Here is a 14,146-nt window from a genome sequence, read left to right as displayed (position 1 = left end):
ATGCAAAATGGCTTAACTATGAAGAATTAATGCCCCCATCACTGAGAAAATGCTTCCTTTGAATCATGTAAGGCAGTACCAGGCCAGTGAAAGCTACAGCTATTAGGAGGATGGCATGAGCTACCACGAGTTTCTAAACAACCTGTGACACAGGGTTTAACAGATATTAAGTTGATAAGATCAAGGTATTGTGGTGAAGAAGTTATGTTTAAGGTGTGTGAAGGGAAATGTGGAAAAAGAAAACACAGAAATTGTAGATCATGCTCTGTTGGTGCTGTAGGTTGGTAGCTGTTAAGTATAATGTGAAGAATCATATTTTTTCTTTCTTCATTCTTTTCTTTTTATACATGTAAGCTATATATACCCAAAGCAAAAGATAAAGTAACAAGTTGTTTTGTAGCAGAGATAATCTTTTGATACAAAAAAGAGAAGAGATACACTCTTCAATTGTTTAATTTCTGTATCTTCACCTGTTTGGTTCTTTAAGTGGTAGTGGGTGGACACATGTTGAAATTTATCACACCTGTAACTTTTACAAATGTGTATTTCATGCAAACATTAAAAGGTGCTATAAAAAGTTATTGGGAAGGTAAAGTTTTATTCATATATTCACACCGGCCATACCTGTCTGTTCATCACCTCACCCATGCCAAGAATCCTGCATCAGAAGGTACAGAGCGGACAAGAGGAAACTGCGTAAGCAGTGGAGGGGCAATCCTGCAACGCCTCTGTTATAATCAGAACTCTGCACAATGGAATTAATGTGAAGAATAACGTAACTTAAATGATAAATATTGATCTTAAATGTATTGGCATTGAAGGTATGTTGATATTAGTACCAGTTAAAGTTCACCCAGGATATATGTACCTTACAATTTCTTTCAATTATTCTTCCCAATTAATTTTTTTAATTATTCAAGCAGCAATTATTAATCCATTTCCATTATTTTGTCCCCCCCTCCCCCCCCCCCCCCCCCCCCCCACACACACACACACATTCTGCCACTATTCAATGGTGACCATTTAAAGGATGGCACCAAGCGAAATACAAACAGATCTTTCAAATGTTGAGATATTGAGATAAAAAACATTTTTAAGATTAATGATTCATTTTATTGTTACAGGACACTAATGAAACTTTCATTGTATTTGTTACATGTCTATGAGATTGAGTCTCATAAAAACTTGAAAGAGAAAATTAAAATTAAGTTCCACCTACAAATGCTGATTTCAGTGGCAAAGAGAGGAAACTGCAATGTTGTATGCTTATATGGCTGCATTTGCCACTGTCTCTCTAGCAGTAGATAATCTCTTGTCCTTCCAATTAATATCCTTTATGGAAAGTGCATTTCTACAGAAAAGACGAAAATTTGTGTAAAATCATCATTAAAGTGCAAGATCAGTCATCAGATTCTATAAGACTGTGTCAGATAATAATTAGATTCATAAGTGAATATGCAGCTAAATCTACTTTCATTGAAAAGTACCGATACAGACAAAATTTCATTTTCAAAAAATTTTTTTCATACTTTTGTTGAATACTATTCACAAGAGAGTCAAAGGAGATGGGCATTGTTAAAAATTCATTACAAAATGCAATATGCCAAGAAGTCAGAAATCTGAGCTTGGCAACAGTTGAAGTTAATGCACCAGTTCATGAACTGGCTGATTCATCCAAAATAAAGGGGTTGGCATCCCACTATAAAAAAATGACACTGATAATATACACTATTTGATCAGAAGTATCTGGACACCCCCAAAAACATATGTTTTTCATATTAGGTGCATTTTGCAGCCACCTATTTCCAGGTACTCCATATCAGCGACCTCAGTAGTCATCAGACATTGTGAGAGAGCATGGACTTCCAGTGTGGGCAAGTGACTGGTTATCACTTGTGTCATATGCTGGTATATAAGATTTCCACACTCCTAAACATCCCTAGATCCACTGTTTCCAATGTGATACTGAAGTGGAAATGTGCAGGGACACGTGGAGCACAAAAGCGTGTAGACCGATCTCGGCTGTTGACTGACATAAACAGCCAATAGTTGGAGAGGGTTGTAATGAGTAATAGGCAGACCTCTATCCAGACCATCACACAGGAATTCCAAACTGCATCAGGATCCACTGCAAGTACTATGACAGTTAGGTGGGAGGTGAGAAAAATTGGATTTCATGGTCGAGCATCTGCTCATAAGCCACGCATCACGCCAGTAAATGCCAAACGACACTTCGCATGGTGTAAGGAGCGTAAACACTGGATGATGGAACAGTGGAAAAATGTTGTGTGGAGAGAGAAATCATGGTACACAATGTGGCAATCTGATGGTAGGGTGTGGGTATGGCGAATATCATGTGCCAGCATGTATAGCGCCAACAGTCAAACTCGAAGGCGGTGGCCTTATGGTGTGGTCGCATTTTTCATGGAGAGAGCTTGCACCCCTTATTGTTTTGCATGGCACTATGACAGCACAGGCCTACATTGATGTTTTAAGCACCCTCTTCCTTCCCACTGTTGAAGAGCAATTTGGGGATGGTGATTGCATCTTTCAACATGATCGAGCACCTGTTCATAATGCGTGGCCTGTGGTGGAGTGGTTACACAACAATGACACCCCTGTAATGGACTGGCCTGCACAGAGTCCTGACCTGAATCCTATAGAACACCTCTGGGATGTTTTGGAATGCTGCTTTCATGTCAGGTCTCACCAACTGATATCAATACCTCTCCAGAGCGCAGCACTCCATGAAGAATGGACTGTCATTCCCCAAGAAACCTTCAAGCACCTGACTTGATGTATGCCTGTGAGAGTTGAAGCTGTCATCAAGACTAAAGATGTGCCAACACCATATTGAATTCCAGCATTATCGATGTAGGGTGCCAAGTACTTGTATGTCATTATCAGCCAGGTGTGTGGATACTTTTGATCACATAGTGTAACTAATCATGATGTCACTTTTATGATGATCAATGAGACAACTTCTCAGTTCTCACTGGGAAACCTTCTTTTTTTTTTTTTTTTCAAATAATGAAACTGAAGTGTATGACAGCATTAATTCCTTTGATTATTTGCTCAAGACATTGCAAATGCAAGAATGGGAACCAGTTCATAAAAGCAATGTAAATACTAGTGAGACACACAATTTGACACAATTCATGCAACTAATAACATAACAGTTTACAAAACAAAAGAAATTTCAGGGAAGTGTAACAAAACAGTTTTCAAAACGATAGGAAGTTCAGAAAAGTGTAACACAACAGTTTACAAATCAATGGGAATTTCAGGAAAGTGTAACATAAGAACTTAAGGGTATAGGACAACAGTTTATACACCAAAATCAGGAACTTAATGATTTCAAGAATATTATTAGCCAGCAATTCTGTGAGTTGAGCAAAACTATACACACTGAATTATCTGATGAACTATCCATGAAGTTGACAGAGATAGGTAAACAACTAAAACAAGAAATAATTACTGACATATCCCGCAATATAACTATGTTAAAAGAAAAAGTAACATCTGTAGACGATAAACATGAACAACTTGTAGTTGAGTTACAAAGCCTTAGTGAAGCATAGTCTCAAATTCAGGGGATGCAATCCCAAGCAGATTCATCAGTAAAAGTAGTGATGGACACAGTCAGAATGCTCCAAGACGTATACAAAAGCTTACCTACTGAAGTACAAAAGTGAAGTTTAAGCATAGAAAAGTTAAGTTTAGAGTCAAAATTTGACAAAAAACAGAGAGATAAGATACGTGCAGATGTATAGGAAATAACTGAAAAGGCTGAAGCCAGGATGCTGGATAATGGCAACACCCTTGCTAAAAAGGTGGTGTCAGAGTGCAAAATTTATGTAGATACAGTAGAAGAAGCTCTAAAAGAGAAAGAAAGTCAACTTCTAGCCAAAATAGTTTCAGGTTTAAAGGAAGCAGAGGAAAGGTTACGAGGCAGTGTTACCAAAACTACTGATATTCCAAAACAACATATGACAGGAAGCAAACCTAAGCTTTTAGAGAAGTTAGATACCTTCACCGGTTACTCACAGTATGGGGTTATTTCATTTCATTTTTCATTTCATTTTATTATCTTCCTGTAAATCATTTACATGATGTAGGAATTGTCACAACAAAGTTATCATACTAGTACAAGTACTACAGACATAATAATGGAATATCACTTTCAAGGTATTTTTTAAAAGTACAAATTTAGACATATAAATTAAAATTTTTGGCAATAAATTTACACACAATCAAAGTACTCATCTACGTTATAGAAAGTTTTGCTTAAAAGGTAGTTTTTAAGCTCAGTCTTAAATTTTACTTCATCTATTATTTCCTCCATGTACACTGGCAGAGCATTGTAAAGTTTTATTCCAAAATAACTTACATGCTTTTGGGTTTGTGTTGTCCTTACCTTTTCTACATACAAATTCTTACAAGTTCTAGTATTATAATTATGGCAGTCCTCATTTGTATGTAGATTTTTCATATGTGCTCTTGTACACAGAATGCTTTTAAAAACATACAGTGATGGTATTGTGAGTATTTGCAGTTCTTTGAAAAGGGGCCTACAATGAGTTCTTGGAGAGTTATGTGTTATGATTCGTACAGCTCTTTTCTGAAATTTGAAGATATCTGTTAAGCTTGATTAGTTTTACCCCAGAACACTATGCCATAAGACACGATGGACTGAAAGTAAGCAAAATACACTAGTCTAGTACAGTCTGTGCTGCATACTGTGGATAATATCCTCAATGCAAAAAATTCCGAATTGAGCCTGTGGGATAAGTACTTGAGATGGTCTTTCCAGCTTAAGTTTGATCAATGTGCATGCCCAAAAACTTTGTGGAATGTACACTCTCTATCTTCTTATCCATTAGTTTTAACTGGAGGTCCATATCTTGAGTTGCTTTGCCACACTGTATATAATTTGTTTTACTTAGATTAAGTGTTAACTCATTAGCATTAAACCAATGTTGAATATATTTCAGGGCTATATCAGTTGTGATGGTTAATGATTTTTATCATCACTTATAATTATACTAGTGTCATCTGCGAACAACATTATTTTGGTAGAAATATTAGGATTTTTTATGTCATTTATATAAAGCAAGAATAGTAAGGGACCAAGAACACTGTCCTGTGGGACACCTATTTCCAATTTCTTTGCATCTGAGGCCCACTTGATTTTCTGATTTTTATGTTCTGTGATGATTTCTACCACCTGAGTTCTATCTTGAAGGTGAGATTCAAACCACTGCTTCATAACTCCCCTTACACCTATTGCCTCCATCTTGTTTAACAGAATTTTGTGATTTACTGTATCAAAAGCTTTAGATAAATCTAAGTTAATTCCCACTACACATTTTTTGGTGTCAAGACTCCTGACAATCTCTTTGGTAGAGGCATGGATAGCTGATTCTGTGCTGTGGCCCGAGCGAAAGCCATGTTGATTGCAGTTTAGAAGTTTGCGAGCATCTAACGAATTTATGAGTCTGGTTTTCATTAATTTCTCTAGAATTTTTGAAAATGATTGGAGAAGGGATATTGGTCTATAATATTCTACCATTTATGGATCTCCTTTTTTAAACAGAGGTCTAACCTTAGAGATTTTCAACCTCTCAGGAAACACACCTTTGCTGAAAGACAAATTGGCAATATGTACCAGGGGCTTTATAATTTGTTGGGCAACTATTTTTATTATTAACACAGGCACTTCATCCACATCTGCAGACATTTTTGATTTTAGACTCTTTATCACCTTTAATATTTCATTATCATTTGTGGGAGTTAACAACATATTACTGTCTACTTTTGGGGCTGTTAATTTCTCATATTTAGTAAAGTTTTTACTTAATGACACTGGTACACTTAAAAAGTAATTATTAATGTAATTTTCCAGAGTTTCATCTCTTAATTCAATATTTTAACTATTTTTGAGTACTATTTCCTGATCCTTGAGGCCCTTACCCGTTTCCCTTTCACAATTTCCTGAATAGTTTTTGATTTATTGCCTGATTTTCTTATTAATTTACCATTACTTAGTAATTTTGCTTTTGTACTTACTTTTCTATATATTTTTTTGTAATTTGTTACATGTTCTTTAAACTTGGGGTCAGTCCATCTTTTCAGACTATAGTTAAGTATTTTCATGGTCCTGGAGGAATTTCTAATACCTATTGTGATCCAGGAGTTGGCGTGTGTATGCCCATATGTGTCTGTTTTGTTAAGTTTCTTAGGAAAACACATTTCAAAATTCAACATAAACAGGGAAGAAAAAACATTATATGCAGTGTTTGTGCTAATTTGTAACAGTACTTCTGCCCATGATTGGTTAGTCAGTGTATTTATGAAGTGACTGCAACTATTTGTGGAGAAGGTTCTTTTGTATATTTGGTATGAACTATTTTTGATCACAGGGGGCTATGGGAAATTTAAGGATGAGTGCATTGTGATCAGATATTCCTAGGTCAATATTTATTACATCTATATCTATGACATCTATATTTGTGAAGATATTATCTATGAGACTTTTTGAAGAGTTTGTTATTCTTGTAGGGTTAGTTATATGTGGATACAAATTGAAGCTCTGTAAAACATTCAGGAACTGATCTTTGGATGCACCTTCAGTCAATAAGTTGACATTAAAATCTCTACTTATAATTATTGTTGTCAATATAATGGAAGGAAACATTCCACGTGGGAAAAATTATATATAAAAACAAAGATGAGGTGACTTACCGAACAAAAGCGCTGGCAGGTCGATAGACACACAAACAAACACAAACATACACACAAAATTCAAGCTTTCGCAACAAACTGTTGCCTCATCAGGAAAGAGGGAAGGAGAGGGGAAGACAAAAGGAAGTGGGTTTTAAGGGAGAGGGTAAGGAGTCATTCCAATCCCGGGAGCGGAAAGACTTACCTTAGGGGGAAAAAAGGACGGGTATACACTCGCACACACGCACATATCCATCCACACATACAGACACAAGCAGACATATTTAAAGACAAATATGTCTGCTTGTGTCTGTATGTGTGGATGGATATGTGCGTGTGTGCGAGTGTATACCCGTCCTTTTTTCCCCCTAAGGTAAGTCTTTCCGCTCCCGGGATTGGAATGACTCCTTACCCTCTCCCTTAAAACCCACTTCCTTTCGTCTTCCCCTCTCCTTCCCTCTTTCCTGATGAGGCAACAGTTTGTTGCGAAAGCTTGAATTTTGTGTGTATGTTTGTGTTTGTTTGTGTGTCTATCGACCTGCCAGCGCTTTTGTTCGGTAAGTCACCTCATCTTTGTTTTTATAATTATTGTTGATTTTTTATGATGTAATATTTTGAGCAATGCCTGTAACTTATTTCTAAAAATTTCAGGATCACCACATGGTGATCTGTACACTGACATTATTATTAATTTATTCTTTTGCATATTCAAGTGTATTGCTGCAGCCTCAAAATGTTTTTCTTCACTCAAGCATTCAGTTACAGTCATATTTTTAACCTTTACTCCAGGTTTTACATAAATGCAAACACCACCATGTCTTGTTTCCTTCCTGCAATAATGGCTTACTAATTTGTATGGGGAAATGCAAATATTTTCTACTTCATAACTCATGCACCAATGTTCTTGAATGCAAATACAATCTATACTAGCTTCACTGGCTGCAATCTCAAGTTCTAATATTTTATTTTTAATGCATTGTATGTTAAGGCTCACTATTTTTAAATTATTGAAATTAGATTGAGAGGAGTTTGTACTTATGTTTCCCAATGTTACCGGCTGTTCCTTGCTGAGGCTGCGTACCAAAAATCCTTAAGACTTACATGTTTCCTGCTCCTTGTATTTCTTGCCCCTGGACGTGCCACCATACTTGTTGTATCTGTAGCTGTAGCTGCTGTTTCATTGGATGCTGGAGGTTTTTCTGAAGCTGATGATTCAGTGGATGTTGGAAATGCTGCCAGTTTTGATGCTGAGTCCGTTTTTGTAACTGATGTTCCAATTTATACTGGAACTTTTGCTGAAACTGTATTTTCATTTAAATCTTGAACCACAGTTGGCACTGACATTACTGTGGACGTTGAAGCTGCGTATGAAGCTGGTAAATGATGCTTCGATGGTGTTGATTTTTCTTGTGGTTAGCACATAGAAGAAAAATAGCAAAGGTTGCACAAATCAACAACACTTGCCAGCAGTTGCACCTGTTGAGCAAGCACAGTTGCCGCACGCTACCGCACAAGCTAACATAAACACACCTGTCACTGACAGTGCAGCATGTTTGTTAACATTACTTGCAGATGAGGAATTGCTTAAGCATAAACAATTTCCGCTATTTACCTCTGAAGGGAAAAGAAAAAACTCAGTGGTCCTTACCAGAGCATTTTGAAATGTTTTCCCTCATACCTGGACTGAAGCCCAGAAAATTAGATTTGTTGTTGGATCCACACTGAGTGACGTTCTGGTATGGACTATGGACATGGCGGAATCCACACTGGTTGACGTTCGGCTATGGATTATGGACATGGCGGAATGTTACCACTACTATGAACAGTTTGAGAGAGCCTTTCTGGATAAATATTGGTCTGATGCTGTACAAGAGAGGTTCATACATGAAGTATTCAACCCAGCTCCACTCAGTAGCAAACATGGAAGCTTAAAGGGCTATTTTGAAAAACATTCAAATAAAACCAGATATTGGATGAACCCAGTACCTCAAGCAGACATCCTCAAAATTTTAAAGAGCCATTTTCCTGCCCACATTAGCAAAAAACTCATTAACATTCTGGAACATGACATTCCATACTTTCTATCTTTACTGGACTCAGTAGATTTGATATACAAAGAGAAGCCTGTACAACCCAAGCCTATTAATACACAGGTAGTGCCATGGAGATATATGGACCAACAAGTGAACAATGGATTTGTAGTACAGGGCGTTTCAAAAAGAAAGAGCAGATTTCAAACATTTATTTCTCAAAAACTACAAATGATAGAAACACAATTCAAACGTTTCTTGTCAGAGAAAGGTTCAAAGTTTTTCAATGGTCCGCGCAGAAGTTCCATGCAAATCCGCAGTGGCGCTGGCGTTTGTTTGTAGGAAAATGGCGACGACACCACAGGAACGATCATTTTGTGTGCTGCAATTTGCAAAGTTAGAGTCCATTGTTGGTGTGCAACGTGCATTCCGCCGTCAATTCAACAAACAGCCGCCTCGTCATAAGCAAATTTATGAGTGGCATCACAGATTCGTAGAAGATGGTTGCATCTGCAAGCGAAAAAGCACGGGTCGTCCACGCACATCGGATGAAAATGTCGAGCGTGTCCGTGCAGCTTACGAAAGGAGCCCTAGAAAATCCACGACACGGGCAAGTCACGAACTAAACATGTCTAAAACAACGGTATGGCGCGTTCTGAGTAAGCGTCTGCACATGAAGCCGTACAAACTGCAGTTATTGCAAGCATTGCGTCCTGACGACCACAACAAAAGGTTCGAATTTTCAACTGCAATTCTACAGGACATGGAAGAGGACAATTTTGCCGAACGATTAATTTTTTCAGATGAATCAACGTTTCACATTTCTGGTAAAGTTAATCGGCATAACGTACGAATTTGGGCGAGTGAAACTCCGAGGGACGTTATTCAACATGAAAGAGACTCACCAAAGGTTAACGTCTTTTGTGCAATTTCGGTAAACAAAGTTTATGGACCTTTCTTTTTCATGGAGAAAACTATCACAGGAACCATTTACCTGGACATGTTAGAAAACTGGCTATTTCCTCAACTTCAGGAAGATTCAAATCACTTCATCTTCATGCAAGATGGCGCCCCACCACACTTCTCTGAACCTGTACGACGGTACCTAAATAACACCATTCCAGGACGGTGGATTGGAAGAGCAGGAGCACAAGATCAATGTCATCGTCTGTGGCCTCCCAGGTCACCAGACCTTACTCCCTGCGATTTTTATTTGTGGGGGTACATAAAGGACTGTGTTTATGTCCCACCTATGCCCGCTACTCTTCAAGAGGTACGACATCGAATTGTTGCGGCCGTGAATTCGGTAACTAAAGACCAGTTGCGTCGTGTGTGGCAAGAAATGAGATACCGGTTTGATATTTGTCGTGTAACAAATGGTGCTCATATTGAGGTACAGTTTTGATATTTGTTGTGTAACATTTGGTACTCATATTGAGTGAAGGACCGTTGGAATTGTGTTTCTATCATTTGTAGTTTTTGAGAAATAAATGTTTGAAATCTGCTCTTTCTTTTTGAAACGCCCTGTACAACATGGATGGCAGCCTTACCCCACAGAGACCTATGGCAACCATAACGGTAGTCACAATGGCTATGAAGAAAGCTGTAAATTTAAAGGTGGATATAAAATAAATATGCAAAAATTTGACAAAAACAATTACAACGGGCAAGTAGCTTATGGCCAGCCTGTACAATATGTACTGACACCAGCTACTGGCAATAATCAGCCAATTGCTTGGCAAACACAAAACAATATCAGACAGCTGAATAATCCACAGATGGCAGGATTCAGCAATGCACAAAGGCAAAGCGAATTTCAGTTGATAGCCTCATGGATGCTAATTGGCATAATCAAACACCAATGGTCCATGTAGTAAAAGTTACACCCAACCCATAGACCGATGCCACTGCAATGCTGGAAAACTTGAATGGTCATGATAGACACCCTTTCTGTGACCCTGGAGGAGAGTGGGGGCACAAGCTTGATTGACACTTGCTTTATCAGATACGATCATGGTAGTGATGCAAAAATTGAGCTGTATTGAAGAAACGAGGGTCACAGAAAGACTTGACAGAGGGCAAGGTACAAGCGACTATTCAAGGCAAAATATTCGACCTGAATGTACACATTGTGCTTGACATAGGTGCTATGAATAATTAGATGTCACAGGGATTCTTTCAAGAACTTCAGAAACGTAGGTGTATACCCACACTACCAGGGCAAAATTGCAAAGTACAAACTGCCACCGGTCAGAAATCAGAAGGAGTCAAAATACAATCCTTAATTCCTGTACAATTAGGAGAGTTTTCTGTATGATGCAATTTTTTGATAGTAGAATAATTAATAGTTAATTGTTTAGTTGGTATGGATACGTTTAGGACATACCAAGTACAAATTGATACAGGAAAGGGCCAATGTCATTTCACTGTAAATAACCTATTATTTGCAATAAACCTAAACAGTGGAAGTACTAACAGACATGAAACTGAAGTTACTCACAATTTTGAGGTTCAATTGGTAAATCCCATAGTTATGTTTGTCAAAACACACGGTAATGAACAGTCAGCAGCGGAAGAAGTAAATATCGACACAATAAGCACAAAGATAAGTGAATTATAGTGCTTGTCTGAAGAACAACAAGCAGAACTTAGGGAACTGATACCTGCTTATATATATGGATTTGAAAAATGACCAGGTATCATTAAGGATTTTGTGTAGAAAATACCACCTTTGTATGTGGGAGCAGGAACTATGAATTTGAAGTATTATCATTTGGGTTGAATATGTCACTCCCTTCTTACAAGCTGTTAACATGCTTCCCCATACATCCACTGGTTACACCAATGAGCTGATGTACAATTGCAAACAAGTAGATGAGTGGGAAAAATTTTGCCCAGGGTACCAACATTGGAATTATCACTGGATGATAAAATATGACAAGCAGTAATGAACTTGAAAGCTTGACTAAATGTAGGCAAGTAATGTATGACAGGAAGTTGAAATGTATAACATAATTTTATATAGGACCAAAGGTGTTACTTAGAACACTTCTCAAATCCACAAAAATTGGAAAACTGAACCATAAGTTGCAATTACTATACACTGGATCATACATAATTACTAAAATCCCCTACCCAGGGGCATACAGATTGGCACACATGAACATGGGTAAAGACAAGGGCCTTTACCCACACAAAGACTTGAGAATGTTTATCTATTCAAGAAGGGCTGCATGCCCTCCAAGTTTTATATATGTATAATAATATTAGGTTTAGGATGCAGGAAAGTCACATTCCAGAATTTATGTTGTTAGTTGATAAGGAAAATTTTTGTTTGTATTATTTTGTTATATGTCAAATGTGTGAACGATACGATGAGTGGTTGTAACAAGGAGAAATTTTATTTTTGTGTGTCTAGAGATGACAATACTCTAAAAACAACATTTCGCCTTGTGTGTAGCCCAGGTGAGAACAAATAAACGAACTTGTTAGATGCATGGTAGTGCACAATGCAATACACAACTTGCCATGTCATAAGTGGTATAAGAATGATGAAAAGCATGCACACTGGGGAGCATGCTAGTCAACAATCTCCAAGCATGTGCACAAGACAGGCACATCTGGGTGTGTTGGATGGCCAAAAACAAGCAAACCCAATGAGCTACAGCCTTCACTAGCATTTGTAAAGCCTGTTTAATAAACAGGGACATAGAAAATTAAGGGAGAGTCTATGGTACAACTACAACTATCTATACAATACATACATACAAAAATAAACTAAGGGATTATATACACTGGAAAAGGACATTCAACTATGATATATCTACTTAAGCTATGCTACTATATGCGTTATATCTATATATGCACAATATTTACAAATTTAAGTATTGACAGTGCATGCAGTAATTATACTTGATGGACCAGAAAAGTCGTGCTGCAGGTAAACAAGCAAGTATAGTATAAGTGGCAAACTGAATAAGAGGTTGCACCATGCCTTTAATATGCTTTATGTTTCAGATTTATAGGGTAAGCAGGAATGCACACGACATTAAATAAGTTTTGTGAAAGTATGACTCGATGCTGAAGTGAATGAGTGCATGATTGATTATATGAAAAAGGTATTAATAGCTATTGAGCCAATATATACTTATCTATGAAGATTTAGTTTTAAGTTAGTATTAAGTTTTTTTCTTCCAATGCATTGACACATCCTAAAGTGAAGAAAGATAAATGCTTGTAGAGTGTTAGGTACCAGATAAAAATAAGAAAGGACTGCAATGCATGTAAATATAGTTATAAGTTTATGATACGTTTGAATGTGATAGTGTGAAAGTATGTGAAGAAGAAAACAGTCACAGTAGGTCATATATCACGATGATGAACTAAGGTTGTGCATTACCAAATACTCAAGGGGTCGAAACCTAGCTACTGTGAGCATTGACTACCCATGAAATGGTCAAACATCTGGTTTACACTGAAATTTTTATGCATGTTTGTAACTTATGTAAACACTTTTTTATGCTCATTGTACATAACATGTCATATTGATGATACAACTCTGTATACCTCAGCATATGAAATGAAGTTTGTATACATGGAAGAAGCCTGGAGATACTGGAAGATCTGAGATAGATTATATAATGGTAAGTCAGAGATTCAGGAACCAGGTTTTAAATTGTAAGACATTTCCAGGGGCAGATGTGGTCTCTGACCACAATCTATTGGTTATGAACTGTAGATTAAAACTGAAGAAACTACAAAAAGGTGGGAATTTGAGGAGATGGGTCCTGGATAAACTGAAAGAACCAGAGGTTGTAGAGAGCTTCAGGGTGAACATTAGGGAACGATTGACAAGAATGGGGAAAGAAAGACAGTATAAGAAGAATGGGTCACTTTGAGAGATGAAATAGTGAAGGCAGCAGAGGATCAAGCAGGTAAAAAGACAAGGGGTAATAGAAATCCTTGGATAACAGAAGAAATATTGAATTTAATTGATGAAAGGAGAAAATATAAAAATGCAGTAAATGAAGCAGGCAAAAAGGAATACAAACATCTCAAAAATGAGATCGACAGGAAGTGCAAAATGGCTAAGCAGGGATGACTAGAGGACAAATGGAAGGATGTAGAGGTGCATATCACTAGGGGTAAGATAGATACTGACTACAGGAAAATTAAAGAGACCTTTGGAGAAAAGAGAACCACTTGTACGAATATCAAGAACTCAGATGGAAATCCAGTTCTAAGCAAAGAAGGAAAAGCAGAAAGGTGGAAGGAGTATATAGAGGGTCTATACAAGGGTGATGTTCTTGAGGATAATATTATAGAAAAGGAAATTATAGAAAAGGAAGAAAATGTAGATGAAGATGAAATAGGAGATATGATACTGTGTGAAA

General features: G+C 37.3%; 1 protein-coding gene across 3 annotated transcripts in view; it reads left to right on the top strand.

Moving 5' to 3' along the window:
• The window catches only part of LOC126480903 (integrin alpha-4-like), a 582,211-nt gene that overhangs the window by 165,393 nt on the left and 402,672 nt on the right, over positions 1 to 14,146 (top strand). The gene's annotated exons all lie outside the window — the stretch shown is intronic.

Source organism: Schistocerca serialis, chromosome 5 (genome assembly GCF_023864345.2).
Source record: "Schistocerca serialis cubense isolate TAMUIC-IGC-003099 chromosome 5, iqSchSeri2.2, whole genome shotgun sequence".
In the NCBI taxonomy this organism is placed as follows: Eukaryota; Metazoa; Arthropoda; class Insecta; order Orthoptera; family Acrididae; genus Schistocerca; species Schistocerca serialis.
Note: the sequence above shows the minus strand (reverse complement) of the source record. Positions and strands in the feature narration are given on the sequence as shown.